Raw genomic sequence first — 17,569 nt, 5'->3', positions numbered from 1 at the left:
TGTTATAGATGTTAACAGCGATAGCTGAGTAAAGCAACTGAAAGGCACAGCTGCTTTATTCCACAACCTTGCTGATTCTGACTATATTACAGAGCTCCAGCAGCTGGTCTGTGCTCACAAAGACAATTTTATTAGATATTTCTAATTTCCATTGACAGTGCATCAGTGGATTTGAATTCCCACAACTAAGTCTTCGGAGAAGAAAAACAGGTGAATGCAATTCTTTCTTATCTCTGAGACTAAACCATGTTACTATATTTTATATTTACATTAGTTACAATAATTCTACACCCCCACAATGTATTAATGTATGACAATAGTTTAATAAGTGAGAACAGATCAAAACACAGAACAAATTCATTATTTTTTTAGAGAAACATCTACTTAGAAACCTCTTAATTTTCTTTCTTTGACTGTTGGAATTCAGGATGCACCATAAAGATAAGCAAGCATAACTTGTTCACGGAAAGGGATTGCCCAATTTTAAAGTAGTCTAGATAAATATGTTCATTGGAATCATCCATGTCAATAGGTCAACTCTGGTTAGAGTTTTCTGGCTTACTATCCTCAATAACTGTCCCTGGAGAAGCGATGATCAGAAATTTTCAAATGTTCACAGTTCTGGCTTGAGATCTTACTAAAGTAAATGACATGCACCTGGGAAACCTACTTTCCTGAAATGTGGTTGCACCTGATTTATTATGTGTGAAACCCCTTGCTTCATGGATTGCACTGGAGAGAGCAAAAACGTCTTGCAGACTAAATGGGAGAGTACAGATTAGGTCATGATGATACTCTAAACCCAAAATTCTGTTATTTGGCATTTGTAACTGTAGCACTTCTATACCTGTCTTGAGTAAATTTTTCTTCTTATGTTACTTAGGATGCTAAAGAGTTGACACTCTAATCAGAAAATGTAAGACTGGAAAGGCGAGTGACTATAGGCAAGTCTAAATCTTTGACAGAAGTTCCATCTATGTTTGAATTGAAAGAGCTTTTTCAAATACGTGGCAGATAAAACTAACACCTGAGGCAATGTAGGCCCACTGATGAATGAGGTGGGTGCCCTGGTGACAGAAGACACAGAGAAGGCAGAGTTACTGGATGCGTTCTTTGTTTCTGTCTACTCTGCCGGAGGCAGTCCTGAGGAGCTCCGTACCCCTGAGGCCTCAGAGGAAGTCAGGACGGTGCAAGAATTTGCCTTGGTTGATGAGGACTGGGTTAAGGAACAATTAGGCAATCTGAACATCCACAAATCCATGGGCCCAGATGGAATGCATCCACAGGTGCTGAGGGAGCTGGCTGATGTCATTGCTGGACCACTCTCCATTATCTTTGCCTAGTCTTGGGAGATGGGAGAGGTACCTGAGGACTAGAGGAAAGCTAACGTCACCCCAGTCTTCAAAAAGGGCAAGAAGGAGGACCCGAGTAACTATAGACCAGTCAGCCTCACCTCCATCCCTGGGAAAGTAATGGAACGACTTATCCTTGGTGCCATCTCAAGGCATATAAAGAATAAGAGGGTCATTAGGGGCAGTCAGCATGGCTTCACCAAGGGGAAGTTGTGCTTGACCAACCTCATAGCCTTTTATGAAGATATAACGAGGTGGATAGATGATGGTGGTGGTGGTGGATGTGGTCTACCTTGACTTCAGTAAAGCATTTGACACAATGTCCCACAGCATTCTCATAGCTAAACTGAGGAAGTGTGGTCTGGACGATCGGGTAGTGAGATGAACTGTGAACTGGCTGAAGGAAAGAAGCCACAGAGTCGTGGTCAATGGGGCAGAGTCCGGTCAGAGGCCTGTATCTAGTGGAGTGCCTCAGGGGTCGGTGCTGGGGCCAGTACTGTTCAATATATTCATCAATGACTTGGATGAGAGACTAGAGTGTACTATCAGCAAGTGTGCTGTTGACACCAAGCTGGGAGGAGTGGCTGACACGCCAGAAGGCTGTGCTGCCATCCAGCATGACCTGGACAGGCTGGAGAGCTGGGCGGGGGAAAAATTAACGAAATATAACAAGGGCAAATGTGGAGTCTTGCATCTGGGCAGGAACACCACCAGGTTCCAGTGTAAGTTGGGGAATGATCCATCAGAGGGCAGTGTAGGGGAGAGAGACCTGGGGGTCCTGGTGGACAGCAGGATGACCATGAGCCAGCACTGTGTCCTTGTGGCCAAGAGGGCCAATGGCATCCTGGGGTGTATCAGAAGGGGGGTAGTTAGTAGGTCAAGAGAGGTTCTCCTTCCTCTCTACCCTGCCCTGGTGAGACCACACACAATTGTGTCCAATTCTGGGCTCCTCAGTTCAAGAAGGAGAGGTAACTGCTGGAGACAGTCCAGCGTAGGGCAACCAAGATGATTAAGGGAGCACCTCCCTTATGAGGAAAGACTGAGGGAGCTGGGTCTCTTTAGTTTGGAGGAGACTGAGGGGTGACCTTATTAATGTTTATAAATATACAAAGGGTGAGTGTCACGAGGATGGAGCCAGGCACTTCTCGGTGACAAACAAGGGTAGGACAAGGGGTAATGGGTTCTAAGCTGGAACATAAGAGGTTCGACTTAAACTTGAGAAGAAACTCCTTCTCAGTGAGGGTAACAGAACGCTGGAACAGGCTGCTCAGGAAGGCTGTGGAGTCTCATACTCCGGAGACATTCAAAACCCGCCTGGACATGTTCCTGTGTAGCCTCATCTAGGTGTTCCTGCTCTGGCAGGGGGATTGGACTAGACGATCTTTTGAGGTGCCTTCCAATCACTGACATGCTGTGATTCCATGAATTTTCACCTGTCCCCTGTAAGAGTTAAGTTTCATTGCAGTAAAAACTAAGGATTTTGCTTTGTCAGCATAAAACTGTCTCAGCAGCATTGGATTTGGTTCATTATTGGGCAGCACTGTGTGGAGTGCCTGGGGACAGAAAGAGTGTTTTTATCCAGAGATTCTAAGGACTGTACTGTTCAGCTTAATTCTGTCATGCTCCTTTTCACCCAGTAATGAGTTAGTAATTATTTTTGAGAGTCATCTGTACCAGTTTCGGAGTTATTTAGTGGTGGATGGTGAAGAAAATAAGGAACAGGTAAACAGAAGAACCAAATACTTTACTAGTCAATGCTAAAATTTTTTAAAAACTGCATGGAAAAAGTGTGTTTTTTTTCCCATTTTTGGGTAGTTTATTACATTTTTAAAAATATATATTTAATGGAGAATTAAACTTTAAATTTATTTAGTCAACATTTTAAACAGAAAATTAAAGAATGTACAAGTGACAAATTTACCACACATAAACAACAGAGTGAAAAAAGAGTTCCTAGATCACTGAAGTCCCTCCCCTTCTACCATATTCAATAGTTTCATGTATTTGTCAAATTTTATTACTTCTCTACAATAGTGTTGGTAAATCCTTCTGGAATGTATGCATCACCTTGTGATCCACATTTTTGGATCTGAGCCAAAATATGCAAAAATACACCTTTTTTTTTTTTTTCTCTCATATTTCCACTGTAACTAGCAGATGAACAATGCTTTCTGTGATGTAAAAAATGAACCAAGAAGATCTTTAGTGAATTCTAAATATTCCTTTAAAAATAAATGTACATTTTAATATTAGATAGTAGGGTTTTTAATTAATTCCAGAAAGCACTTTTTTTTTCCTTTTCTTTCTGTAAAATTTATCATAGTTGCATGCAAAACTGATTAGTAATAAATGATTATTGAACATAAAGTATCTGAAGTCTCATCCCTGTAACATCATTCAAAGGGCAACAACATACATCTTGTATTAGAGAAGTTATTATTCTTATAGAAGTCCAGAACATGGACACTAAAGGCAATATTAAAAGAATTACGTTTTCATCACAGTAGATTTTAGGAAAGAATTGCTTGAATACTAAATCTATGCCGGTGAGTTCATACTTTCTGTATTTGCATTACAAAGGAAAGTGAATAAACATGATTGCTTGGTTAATCAAGGTGTCACAGAAGTGAAAGGGGTAGGGTGTTTATTTTCCTTACAAATCAATGGCTGTAATTCTTTAGACTAGGTCCTACCAACTCGGAGCAGAAAGGAAGAGTTAATTCTTTTTTCTTGCATTCTGTTTTCTTATTTATACATTTCAACCTAATGTTTAGATTACCTGAGTGCAGGTACTTGTGAACTAGGGTTCATCTTACAGTCATCTATAACCTATCAGTTTTTTTTCTGAAAAATTGCTTCCCAGCCAGTTTGCTTCTCTCTAAGGGACTATCATGATCTTCTAATGAATTGAATCTTAGTTTTGTGATGTTTCTCTAAGATGTCAATATATTTTAGAATTACAATTTTAATGTTTCAGCTGTGCTTATTTTCCTTTTGCATACAGATCATAAGTATATTTACATTCTGTGTCAATATGTTTTCAAATGTAATAAGAACACCCTCTTGTCATATATTCAATTCATCTGTAAGACAGGAAGTAAGTCCAGGCCTTCACAGAATACCATTAAATAAGTCTATCTATTGTTCTATTGAAACATTAATGACTTTTCGCTGGATGTGGAAGTGCTGAATCTGTGCTTGTGTTAAAACATTTTTGTTACGTCCTTGTTGCTCTAATTTGTTTATGAGAATGTCACAGGAAATAACTTCATAAACCTTACTAAAATTTATAAAGCCTATTATCCTATTAGGTCACAGGACCATAATGTGGTTGAGGATGTCCAGTGCCTGTAGAGGTCAGCGAGTCCCACCCTTGCTCACAGCAGTATCAGCCACAGCAGTTTGCACAAGGGCTTCTCCAGATGAGTTTGAATGTGTCAAAGAACGGAGACTCCACAACTTCACTAGGAAACCCGTGCTACTGTTTGACCACCTCCACAGTATAAAAGTATCATCTCATGCCTAAGCAAAATTTCATATGTATCAGCTTGTGCTCTTTTCCTCTTGTCTTCCAGTGGGTGCCACAGAGGACAGTGTGGCTCCACTCTCATCAGGTTTTTATGCATATGGCTAAGATATTCCTCAGTCTTCTCTTGTCCAGGCTGAGCACTTCCAGCTCTCACAAAATCCTGTGTAAGAAAACTACCTTCATTTGGCATTTAATTTTTCAAAATAAATCTATTTCTGCTGTACTTAATCTCAAAGTTGCTTGTTTCATTTACCTACTAACAGCTTATTTACTCTCAAATGTTTCCAGGTCTCCCAATTAAGTTAATTATCTAACTTCTGTCTCCTTTCAAAGAAAGACACCATATTTGCCTTCTCCTACTCTATTCATTAATTCCCTAGGAGATCTCAGAGTGACTCACTGGTGATTCTATCAGTTTAATAGACATTTTTTAGTCTTCTAAGGTTAAACTTATCTTCTTCAAGTTATTTCAAAATATCTGAGTGATTTAAATATTCTCTTAACCTGTCTTTTTCCTCCCACTGTTTGAGATCTTCTCTTCTTTGCTTTACCTGCAGTGATTAATGGAAATTATGAGACTAACGATAAATATGTGTTTAAATTACTTGCGAGTTCTCTTATTTCAGAATATGAGGTCAGTAGAGCCATGTTCTGCCAAAGCTGGATACTTAATGAAAATGACATGCATTAGTAGTAACAATTACTGCTATGATAGTACTCTGATGCATTTTTTCCACTTCTCCTTAGAAAGAAAAGGAAGGACAAGAGCACTTGGGCAGTACAGAAATGTGCAAGGCAGTAATTGAGATCAATTCATCTCTGAATACTCCACTGGTGGGACGATTTAGCATAGTTAATGCTTAGTTGCCTTCTTTTGTTCTTTTCTGTAATGAATTTTAAAAAGACCTGATTAAGCCAAAGGGGAAGTAGGAAAAAATTTTTAGAACTGGAAAAACACAAAACAAGTAAAAATCAATCCAAATGGATGAAAAAGCAATTTCAAGTCCTCTGTGAGGAGCTGCTTACTAGGAAAAGTCTCTAAGTGTCTCTCCAAACGAAGAATTCACCAAGACTGGAAACTGTCTTCATTGTTCATGGCAGTAGATCACAAAGGTAGAGACAAGAGGGGTCTTGCTGAATGACAGCAACAGAGAGGAATGCTAAAGATTTTTTTCTTCTTTTCTCTCTTTTTTTTTTTTTCCCCAGTTTTGTGGATGTGCAAATGCATAATATAAAAGTAATTAATAAATTTCAGAGATGATCTGTCTTCTGTTTCTTATCAGCTGAGTCTTTGTTTGACAAAGGCTCTGTATGCAAGAAAGCCAAATGAGTTATCTCAGCACAGGCTGGTAAAATAGGCTTCAGAAACCACAAGTTAATTTCTGGATTGCATTACTCTAAAGTGTAGTGCAAACAATAATAGCACTTGGACTTCTTCCAGGTTTGTAATATCAGACTTCTAAGCACTTTTCCATGTTTCGTGCCTGATGAAAACACAAGTTCTTTCCATGTTGCAGGGTGAGGAAAAAGAAAAAAAAAGGAAAACTTCTGTTCATAGTAATAATACAATCTAGTCCTTTCTTCATAGAATATAGTACTTTGGATTTGTTAAGTGTTACTTTTCAGACAGTTTGTAATACAGGTCCTCTCAGGAATGCAATGATCAATGTGACTAACAACTGGCAAATATTCCCCATACTTTTACCTTCTCTCATTGAACAGGAGAGTGAGTGTGGAGTTAGCGCACATTTAGACCCACTCTTTATTTAGAAAGCAGCATGATGAGATTTGTGATTGCACTTACTTTCCAAAGCAAACTCTTTTTGTAATTTAGGAAAATCCTTATGCCCATGTGTCATTCCTTCTTGCACCATTACATGAAGTTCAGTTTTCTTCTTCTTTGTTGGAGCGCCTTAAAGTACAAACTGCATTATCAGAGTACTTGCCTATTCCAAAAATTTGTAGAAAGGCAAATAGGTAAATATAAACAAATTGACAACAACCCCCTTATACCACAACAGACCGTATAGGAACAGAAAATTCGGTAATCTAAAAAGTGAGAATTTTCATATAACATTTTATTTCCTCCATTTTCTTGTCTCATCTCATCTCCTCTGTCTTGGTTTATTTGGTGAGATGCATTTTAACGAAAACAAAATTTTCCTGTTTTTCAATGTAATTTGTAATGTCTTATGGGACAAACATAACCATCTCATCTCAAATGTCACCTCTGTACTATACTGCACTTTCTTAAATATTAAGCATGTTTTTCTCATTGGAATCTCAGAACTTTTCCATCAGTTGTGTGCTCTGTAACAAATGTAACTCTTGAAAGTTACAAGTTTGTTTTCTCAGAGTATGATTTGCCAGTACGGATACATATGAAGATCAAATACAATCCTACACCTGAGGACTTCAGACTCTTTGCAGACACGTAACGAACTCTTGGTTATACTTTTTGCATGTGTACACGTGGTTGAAGTCATCTCACAAAGACATCACAGAGCCACAGAAAGAGCAAATTACAAGAAACAATTCATTTGAAAACATGACAAATGTTTTAAATAATTCTTCATTATATGAATGGTCAAATATGACAAATTATAATAAGTAATTAGTTTGAAAAAGACTCAAAATAAGTTCTTGTAATGGTTTCTTAATACTAAATTGTAGAATTCTTTAATAAAGCATGCTGCATATTTTCTTTTGAGTCTTAATTCTGTCTGTTAGATCACCTTTATCAGTCACTCATCAGAATGGCTTTAATCCGTAGAATGAGCACTGAAAAAGAGTGAGATAGGGTAGCTCAAGATGAAGATACAGGATCAGAAACCCAAATCTCCTGGGAAATTATTTCTTACCTTTGTATTGAAAGGCTCAAGAAGAAATAAAATATAAGCACAATCTATATTGATAATGCTCAAATGGTTTATCATGTTGTACTTCTAACTTGCCTTCAAGGGCATTGAAGTCAGACATGGTGATCTTGGTGTTAGTGAAGGTTTGGTTTAGCAGTGTCACAGCTCATCTGAGCAAATAATAAGCTGGAAGGAGTTGCAGAATACTAAAGTCTGAATCTTATTGTCAGAGATCTATTATTTCTATTTTTGAAACCTATGTGGTTTTCTCAGTTTTTTCACTCCTGTCGTCTCTACACAATCCCAAATTGTTCATACAAAGCTGTGGATTTGTTGCTGGTATAGCAACAAAATGCATAGAATTCCTATCAAGAGACTGAATTTTTATTCTGTTATTTTAATAGGCCACCTGTGCTAATATAGAGCTTGAGTGGCAGTGGTTTTTGCACCACATTTAGTGCTAAAATTCAGGGCAACAGAGTTTGATCGAATAATTGTTTAAGCCTTTTATGTATCCAGTATTGCTTGCTATCTTGGGACTATGAAAAAATTAAGAGCATTTAGATCTTGCAGCTGTGGGGGTCAACAAACTAGAAAGTTCAGCATGGTATTACAGTTTAGTCCTAAAAATGCTGATCAGGCAGTTTTGTGTGCTTGTGTGTGTGTGTCTGTCTGTAGAGGTTTAATCCCCTGGATTTGCAGGGTTTCCTAGTTTTGATTAACTAACTAACTGGTAGGTGACAGTAAATAAGTAGGTAAATAAATTATTTAATAAATAAAAATAAGATAAAACAAAAATGTTATTTTAAGGCAGTGGTGATTGGATTTCTCAGTAAGAAAATTAGGATTTTCATTACATTTCATTAATCCCACTTAAAATCTGGGGTCTAGAATACATGTTAGGTCATCTTATCTGTTAGGATGTTAAAGTGCCCTGTGAAGTGAGACATGAGGTTATTTGAAGACGTCAAATTTAACTTGCCTACGAACAGACCCAGGAGCATCTTTCCATGTGGTATCATGAAGCCATAGCTTAGTAAACTAGATTACAATAAGAAGAATGCTTGAAAGCTGTTTCCAAAACAATCTTAAAACAGATCTCAAGGAAATTGTGAATACTAGCTGTTGGTTTTCTCAGTAGTGAAAATTGGCAGTGACCTTTGGAAAACATCACTGAAGCTTGTGGAAGCCTGTGTTTGTAATTAAGGTTTAATTAAAGTAGAAGCTTTGAACTGACAGAAACAGTGCCATTGAAGTAGAATAGAGAAGGAAATTCTCAGTCAGAAAGAGTTGAATAATGTCCCAGATGGCATTACTGAGGCTCATTGAAATGAAGGTTTATGGTTTACCTTCAGTGAGTTAGAAGTTTTTTACACTAGAAATAAACTTTTAAGAAGTGAACCTCAAAAGTTAGAACACCTGTTGTTTGGTTATCCCCTATCCATATTAGGAACACCATTTAATTGTAATTTTGGCTAGGAATATGGTAAAGATTATGACCTAGAAGAATAGAAGCTATGGAAACAGAGTCAAAGCATACTGGTGGACAATTTCAAGCTACATTAAGAACCATGATTATTGTGATTTTCAAAGATAAAATGAGGAACTGAATTCTCTAGGATGTTACTGAGTTCATCCTAAAACAAGAATTAAGATTACGGCTGTACAAACTAGGATCTATAAAAACCCAAGAACAATAAAGTTCAGACAAAGCCAGAAATTAGTTCAGAAGAGTGGAGATTTGGTGTTTCAGTGAAAATTTAGCAGTGCCACTAAACCAGTTGTCACAGAAGCACCCCAAAGTCCGTTTTAGGCAGAGAACAAGTTCCAAAACAGAGTTTGGAACAGACAGAAAAGTGTAGCCAATAAGTTGACTGTAAACAGGGTTTATACAATTAGTTAGAACGCTGACAACATAAAATACAGGTTCAGATATCAGATTAGGAGATTATTGGGGCACAACAACACAAGAATAATGAGGATCCATAACGTGCACACATACACTCGCAAGAAACAAAACCAGAGCCCTCTGACTCCAGGGTACCCACAAGAAATAATCACTCACCTGGGTGAGGCAAGGATTCACACTTGCCTGGGTTAGGTAAGGACTCATTCAAGGATATATCCAGTAAATAACCACTCACCCAAACGAGGAGGTGAGGCGCTCTCAATCCCAGGAAGCCTCCTTAGACGACGTCTCAGTCTAAGGGAAGGGCTCCAGTTCACAGACTCGCTGTTCTGAGAAGACCACTCCAAGGGGGTCTTTGGTGGGGACCCAATTTTATAGCGTGGTCAGATCTGGGCATTACAATGTTGTCCAGAAGCTTTGCAAGCTACTCCGGGCACCTTCTTTGTTAATGACCCTGTCAATTGACTGAGAGTCCCACCTCTCCTGTCCCAGCAGCTGGGGTAGTCACCCTGCCCAGGGGAGGATGTGACTATTAGCACCTTGATACCACCATAGGTGGGGACAGACACAGCGGGGGGACAAAAGGTGCTAAAGGAGCCATTAACTGCCCCATTGAAGGCTCCAGATCTCAGGGGGATGTGCAACTGCCACGCCAGTTTAAAGCTGAATAAACTAGAAGCTGTGTTGTGCAATAAGAAGGTCATATAAAAAGAGATAAAAAAACACATTAAGACATTTGACATTAGGCATCTCAGTAATAAAGTGGCAAAGTTCCTTGGACAGACAGTGAATCCTTGGTGGTGAGGCTGTAGTGAACATGAAATAATGGATTTCAAGACCCTGACAGGAGTGAGGAAGGCAAGTAGAAGAATAGAGACCCTTGGACTCCAGGAGAACAAATTTTAGCTCTTTAGGAAGGTGGGATACAGCTCTGAAAGGCAAAACTGCTCAGTTCTTTAGGACACAATTCTCTAAGTTTAAGATAGGCCTGTCCTAACATTCAGAACAATACCTGGACATATGAGGAGACTGGTCTGGCTAAACAGGGAGCTTTTTAATGAGCCACAATGCAAAAAGATATATACAGAAGGTGGAAGTGAGGACAGACTATTAATAAAGTTTGTAGAAAAATTTCCTGGAAGTGCAAAGATATCCCTAGGAAAGCTACAGCTACAGCTGAAACTACCCAGGGACATGAAATGCAGCATGAAGAGCTTCTACTGCCAAACTAACAGTAAAGGAACAAACAAGGAAAAAAAAGTGCTTTTGCTGCTGACTGGAGCAGATGATTTACTGAAAAGAGCGGGATATAACGCCTTCTTTGTCTCATACTTCACCAACAAGGTGTCTCTCAAGGTCCTGAACCTAGAAGCAAGGTTCAAGAAACCATGGAGCTACCAGCAGTAGAAGCAAATTAACCCCAGGATCTCTTGATAAACCTTGGCCCATACAAATCTAGACCAAATGGGATATATGTGAGGATGATAAGAGAACCGACTGATGTCATTGTGAGGCTGCTTTTGATGATCCTTGAAAAGATGACAAAATCTACTTATGATTAGAAAAATGGAAATGTAAAAATCATCTTTAAAATTTACAAGAAGGATAATCCAGGGAACCTAGGGATAAACAGTCTGACTCTTTTGCCTGAGAAAATTATAGAACAAGTCCTCTTGGAAAACACTTCTGGGTGCATGAAACAAAAATAGGCAACTGGAAATAGCCAGCATAAATTCATGAGGAGTAAGTCTTGTAAGTGGATAAGAAGGGAGCAGGTAGGATGTCTACCTTGGCTTTAGTGAGTGTTTTGGCCCAGTTTTCTGTACAATCCTTGAAGCAAAATGGCATGGTACAATCTAGGTGGTTGGCCTGCCATCTGGGTGAAAAACTGGCTGAATCATCAGGACTGAGGTATGGTGGTTAATGACTCATACCATGTGTGGAGGTTGGTTAAAAGCAAAGTTCCTCAGGTGTCTATCCTGGAACCTGTGCTGTTTAGTGTCTTTATCAATGGCCTAGATGGCAAGGTGAAATGCGCTTTCACTGAGTTTTGAACAGCAGAGATACGGGGGTACAGTCAATACTGTCTAGAGCAGAGCTGAACAGGGTGGGAGGACCAGACTGACAGGAGTCTTATGAAATTCAGTATGGACAAATGAAGAGCCCTGCATCACATTTGCAATAGCAGACACTATCTGCCTGGCCACCAACTCTGCAGAGAAGGTAATAGATTGTCCTGAGTTGGAAGGGACCCACGAGGATCATTGAGTCCAACTCCTGTCCCTGCCTATGACAACCCCACAGTTCACACCATGCGTCTGAGGGTGTTGTCCAGGGTCTTCTTGAACATCTTCAGGCTTGAGGCCGTGACACCTCCCTGGGGAGCCTGCTCCAGTGCTACACCACCCTCTGGGGGAAGAACCTTTTCCTAATGTCCAATGTAAACCTCCCCTGGCACATCTTCCTGCCATTCCCTCAGGTTCTATCACTGATTACCAGACAAAAGAGATCAGTGCCTGCCCCTCCTCCCCTTGTGAGGAAGCTGTAGCCACCATGAGATCTACCCTCAGTCTTCTCTTCTCCAGGCTGAACAAACCAAGTGACTTTGGCAGCTCCTCCTATGGCTTTCCCTCCAAACCCTTCACCAACTTCATTGCCCTCTTCTGAAGACTCTCCAGTAGCTTTATATCCTTTTTATCGTGTGGTGCCCAGAACTGCACACAGTGCTCCAGGTGAGGCTGCACCTGTGCAGAGCAGAGCGGGACAATCACCTCCCTCGCCCGGCTGGCAATGCTGGGCTTGATGCACCCAGGACATGCGTTGCACTCTTGGCTGCCAGGGCACTGCTGGCTCATGTTCAACTTGCAGTCAACCAGAACTACCAGATTCCTCTCTGCAGAGCTGTTCTCCAGCATCTTGTCCCCCAGTCTGTATGTACAGCCAGGGTTGCTGTGTCTCAGGTGCAAAATCCAGCTCTTGTCCTTCTTGAACTTCATGTGGTTGGTGATTGCCCAGTTCTTCAGTTTGTCCACATCCCTCTGCATGGCCTCTCTGCCCTCGAGAGTGTCAACAGCTTCTCCCAATTTTGTGTGTCCTGATTGAGGAAGTCAGGTAAACAAAGCTTGCAATGAACTCTGGCAGTGATGAAGACAAACTGCACCCTGGGCTACCATCAAGAAAAGTGGTTATTGCCCTTCACTTGTCACTTGGGTTTTACTTCATTTGGAATACAATGCAAAATCAAGAACTGGGTGGGAACTGAAGGCCTGTAGGGACGGACTGTGGCACTAAGGCTAGTTTATCTAAGAGAAGTGATGTCTTTGGTGGCACCTAATAGCAACCCTGTAACTGATGGGAGGAGATCAAGGAGACTCAGCTATGATCTTCACAGCGGTGCACAGTGGGAGAGCAAAAGGTAGCAGGCCAAAACTGAAACACAAGAGGCTCAGGCTGGAGACAAGGAAAAACCACTCATGATCAAGATAATTAAGCAGTGGAATGGGCATCCCAGTGAAATTGTGAATTGTTCATCCCTGGAGGTTTCCAGATCTGAGTCTGAGTGACCCGGCCTGAATGCGTTATTGACCCAGCTTTGTGTGGGAGACTGGATAGGGACCTTTCATGGTCTGGTCCAGCCTATATGAACCCAGTGTTTCTAGGTGTTTTACAAGGTGTCAGTAAGCACAGTCTGAGGCTTTTGTTACACATTTTGGTAAATTAGAAACTACTAAGAGACACAAATGAAGCACTTGAAAGCAGATTTCCAATTAGGTTCAAGATGGTAGTGATTAAATCTCTGTCTTGGTATGTAAGCTGTATGATTGAACCTTATGTGAGTCTAGGTTAAGGACTGGTAAGTATGCCATTGGTCATTAGGCTTCTAAGGGAAAAAATTAAGAGAGTCACTGCTCTCATTATATTGATCTAATCGAGCCTTTGTCTAGTGATAGATTTTGGGGATGTTCATTCCACAGTGTGACAGTATTATCACAATTAAAATGCACACAACAAAATAGATTTATAACAGGAACCATGTGATTTCTCAGTGTCAAAATTAGGACTGATGTTCCACATAATACCCATGAGTCCAGTTTAATCTTGGAGTTCTGCTGGGGTTTAATAGACTCTCTAGAAGGTCTGTAAATATGACAGTTTAAACCAGAGCCCAAAAGGGAACATAGCACAATAGATGATAGTATTTTCATGGCTGAAGAAAGAATGTAATTCCCTGTTACTACCATGCATTTTGTAAAGTCATGATTCACCTTGACTATAGTAGAAGAACTGATTGTCAATGACAGCATGCACTCACTTCAGTTTTACTGCCTTTTGGCCTCCACCTGTTCTTCTGGAAGAGCACAGTTTTTCTCTCAAATGTGGGTTGTAAATTTTATCTGTCAATCAACTGCATTTGTGACCATAGGGTTAGAACTGACTTTGCATTTAAGGCTCAATAAAATAGATCATGTGGAACAACAGTAAGAGTGCTATTTGCCTCATAACTAAAGGTATTAAGAATGTTAGCTGTTAAGGCTCTACAGGAGACTGTGAGTTGAGTTTCTGTAGGTTTTTGTTGCACATTGACTAATCTAATACTAACATTTCATAAGTTTGAAGATAACGGTTTCTAAGAGTTCTACTAACAATCAGATCCCGAAGTGGGGTTAGAACAACAGTGATTAATTTTCAATTTTGGCTGTAGTACAACCCAGGAATGTATTCAGAATAAGGGTAGAGTCTGTGCTAGGCTTTAGATAAAACTGTCACTTTGAACTACGGTAATTTTGGAGCCTGCTGCTGTAGTAACTTGATATATCATGATGGTTTATTTCCCTGTGGATATTTTTGCTCATGTGCTGGTAAGACTGTCCGTTCAGAGATAGAAAGCAGAACTGAAAATTATGGTTTATATTGATAGAGGCTGAACAGAGGAAGAATCTCCTTCTGTTTTTCACTCCAGATTTGCCTGTATTTCACTCCAGATTTGCCTGTATTTCACTCCTTTCCTCACCACTCCTTTTCCCACCACTCCTTTTCCTGCTAGTAACTGAATCACACAAGGCTATGAGCAGAGGAAGAGGAGAAAGAGGTATGCTTTGTTCATCAAAGTAGTAGTAAGGGACTGGCTGGAGAGCAAAGGGTGTTCTACATTAGCTTTGAGTCTAGTGCTGGTAATAGGACCATGTTTGGTCCAATAGTTGTCAGTAAGTAGGTTTATTACTACATCTAACAAAGACCATAGAGCTCAATCAAGTCTGATATCACATACGTAAGATTAGTATAGAGGCAGAGACAGAAAGGAGTATATTGGATATAGTCATGGCAAAGATTTTTTAATTTTGGTGAGATGGATCAGTAGTCAGTGAACCAGATTTATTGCCTCATCTAACTTATCTTACTGAGTTTGGGTTAGAGCTACATTAACTTGTGGTCTTTTGGATAAACTCAGGGTCTGCCTAACATCATTGAGCTTAAACTGACAGCAGAACTGGTGTGACTAAAATTCAGCTTAGTATACTTACTAACAGGTCTAGCAGAGGAAGCAGGGGTTGTGAGTGTATTAGAGCTCAGAACTCAAGGAACAAAGGTAGGTTTATTGCTGTGTACTCAAATGTCAATCAGACTATGTAGGGTTCCTTCTTTTACATGCTATGTGATCAATTTTTTTTCCAAGTCAGTAAGTATTACTGGACTAGACAAGGCTAATGAGCTCGCTTTGGGAGATGGCAGGTTTACTGACAAACCCTAGGTTTCACTGTGGTGTGGCATGTCTAGGCTTAATTTCTTTGTGTTTATGTTCTAAACTCAAGGGAGCAAGGCGGAAGATATTGATGTCATGTGCAGTGCATGCTGCTGCTGTACCTTCTTTTTTTTTTTTGTTTGTTTGTTTTGTTTGTTTTGTTTTGTTTTGTTTTTGTTTTGTTTTTGTTTTTGTGTAAAGCTGTATTGAGGATAAGAAGGAAAGGAATAAGCTTGTGTCACTGTTCATCACCTCAGGAACATATCTGCATAGCAGTGGCCCAGGAGTTACTCACTGTACACAAAACAGGAACATCTGTTGGTATTTTCCTTGACAGCAGGTTCCACTGATCACCTTCAGTGAGGAAAGTGCTGGAAAGGACAATTATCTTTGTAATCCCAACCAGATTGCCTGATCATCCTTTTAATGTAATATGCATAACAATATTTCAGGGTCTGTCAGAGGAGAAAATTTACTCACTTCTCTTAATGATGTGACAAGACACTTCCACCCATGGCAAAGGTTGAGAGTACACTAAAAGCATTGTCAGTCAAGGAATTGGTAAAAAGCACTCAGCTGCTCTGGTAAGAATAATTGGAGTGCAGGAGGAGAAAACACCATTTCCCAAAATGCTCTTCTGGAATATCCTACAGGCACACTTAAATAAAACTGTCTCTGTTGAAATTTTAACTGCAAATATTCAGTAAGGGAGCATCAAGCTGATGCAATGCTAGAAATTTTTCAACAGAAGTTGTGTATTCCTTGGCAGGAAAAGTTGGCATAGTGAAGGAGCAACACAGCAGCAACAAACCATTGTATTGTCTAAGTGGTACTGTGAATTATACTGTAAAAAGAGTTGTATACTCATACACTACTCTGTGGACTCTCCTAAGCCATACCCTGAGTAGCTTATTGTTCTCCTCACGTGTGAAAATGTACAGTGATGATGAACAGGATATTCTTCTTCCCCAAAGGCTCAGGATGGATGTTGCATTCTCTTGTAGTGAAAGATGTAGTGAAAAGATGGGGATCACTGGACATATTTCGGCATTGCTAGATGGAATTTCAATAAATTGTTTTGTTGTAGGAAACAAAAGCAGCTCTGGTATAAGAACTAGTGAAGTGAAAGATACATCATACTTTCCCTTGATAGATGCCAGTTTAAGATTTGTCCCTTAATTAAAAAAAATATTCAAAAAGGTTATTGAGAAAGAGAAGACATCTCTGTAAGCCTTTATGGAAATTTATGTAAGACTAGCTCCAAAAGGGTAAGTTACAATTAAGATAATCTGTTTCATAAGCAAAATGAATACAGAACACCTTTCAGTATTTTGAGGAGATACTACCTTCAAACTCATTTAAGGTGATTGAAAGTGAAACCACCTCGGAGATGCTATTGCTCTAAAAAATCCAAATATTTTTCAGAGTAATTCAAAACTGCTGTCATGAAATCAGAAAGGGATGCAGGAAAACAAATTAGCCAAATAAAAACAGGACCAGAAGAGATTAAGATGAACACTTTGTAAATAGAATAGGTGTTTATCTCCAGTGGTTTTAATGTCTTAACTTGTATTCAGCACAGTCTCCAAGACAGCAAAGTGATAAATACATTTTTCCTTGTAGAAACCTAGACAGACAACTTTTTCCTACTGCTGCAGAAAATCAGACTCTATAGATACAGATTTCAAATGCTCATAAGGAAAACAAAAAGACAAAAAAATCCCACAAATGAACAAACAAAACCCGAACTCAGGCAAATAAACAAACAAAAAACACAAAAAACACACACAGGCAAAAAAAAAAAACCCAAAACAACAAAAAAAATCCCAACCAATACCAACACCCAAAAAATAATAAAAAAAGAACCACCATCCTCTCCAGATTTAGAGGCCTGATTCTCATTAGTGAGGTCATTTGATAAAGTATGCATAACTTTTTTTTTTTAAGATTGCTTAAGAGAATGAGATAAGCAGAGGGATTCTGGAACAAAATCACAAATTCTCAGTAGAAACATTTAGATCACAAAATGAAACAAAACAACCCCTTCGGACTCTAGGATTTTTCTTGGATCTATGCTAGCATAGCACATTGGCAATAATTCAAACCTTTCTGGAGATTGTAATTTTGCCATGTATTATAGATAGTTTTTTTTCTTTTATAGTTTAAACAAAGGCTTGTTGT

The sequence above is a fragment of the Patagioenas fasciata genome, chromosome Z (genome assembly GCF_037038585.1).
Source record: "Patagioenas fasciata isolate bPatFas1 chromosome Z, bPatFas1.hap1, whole genome shotgun sequence".
NCBI classification, from domain to species: domain Eukaryota; kingdom Metazoa; phylum Chordata; class Aves; order Columbiformes; family Columbidae; genus Patagioenas; species Patagioenas fasciata.
This window is presented reverse-complemented; position numbering follows the sequence as displayed.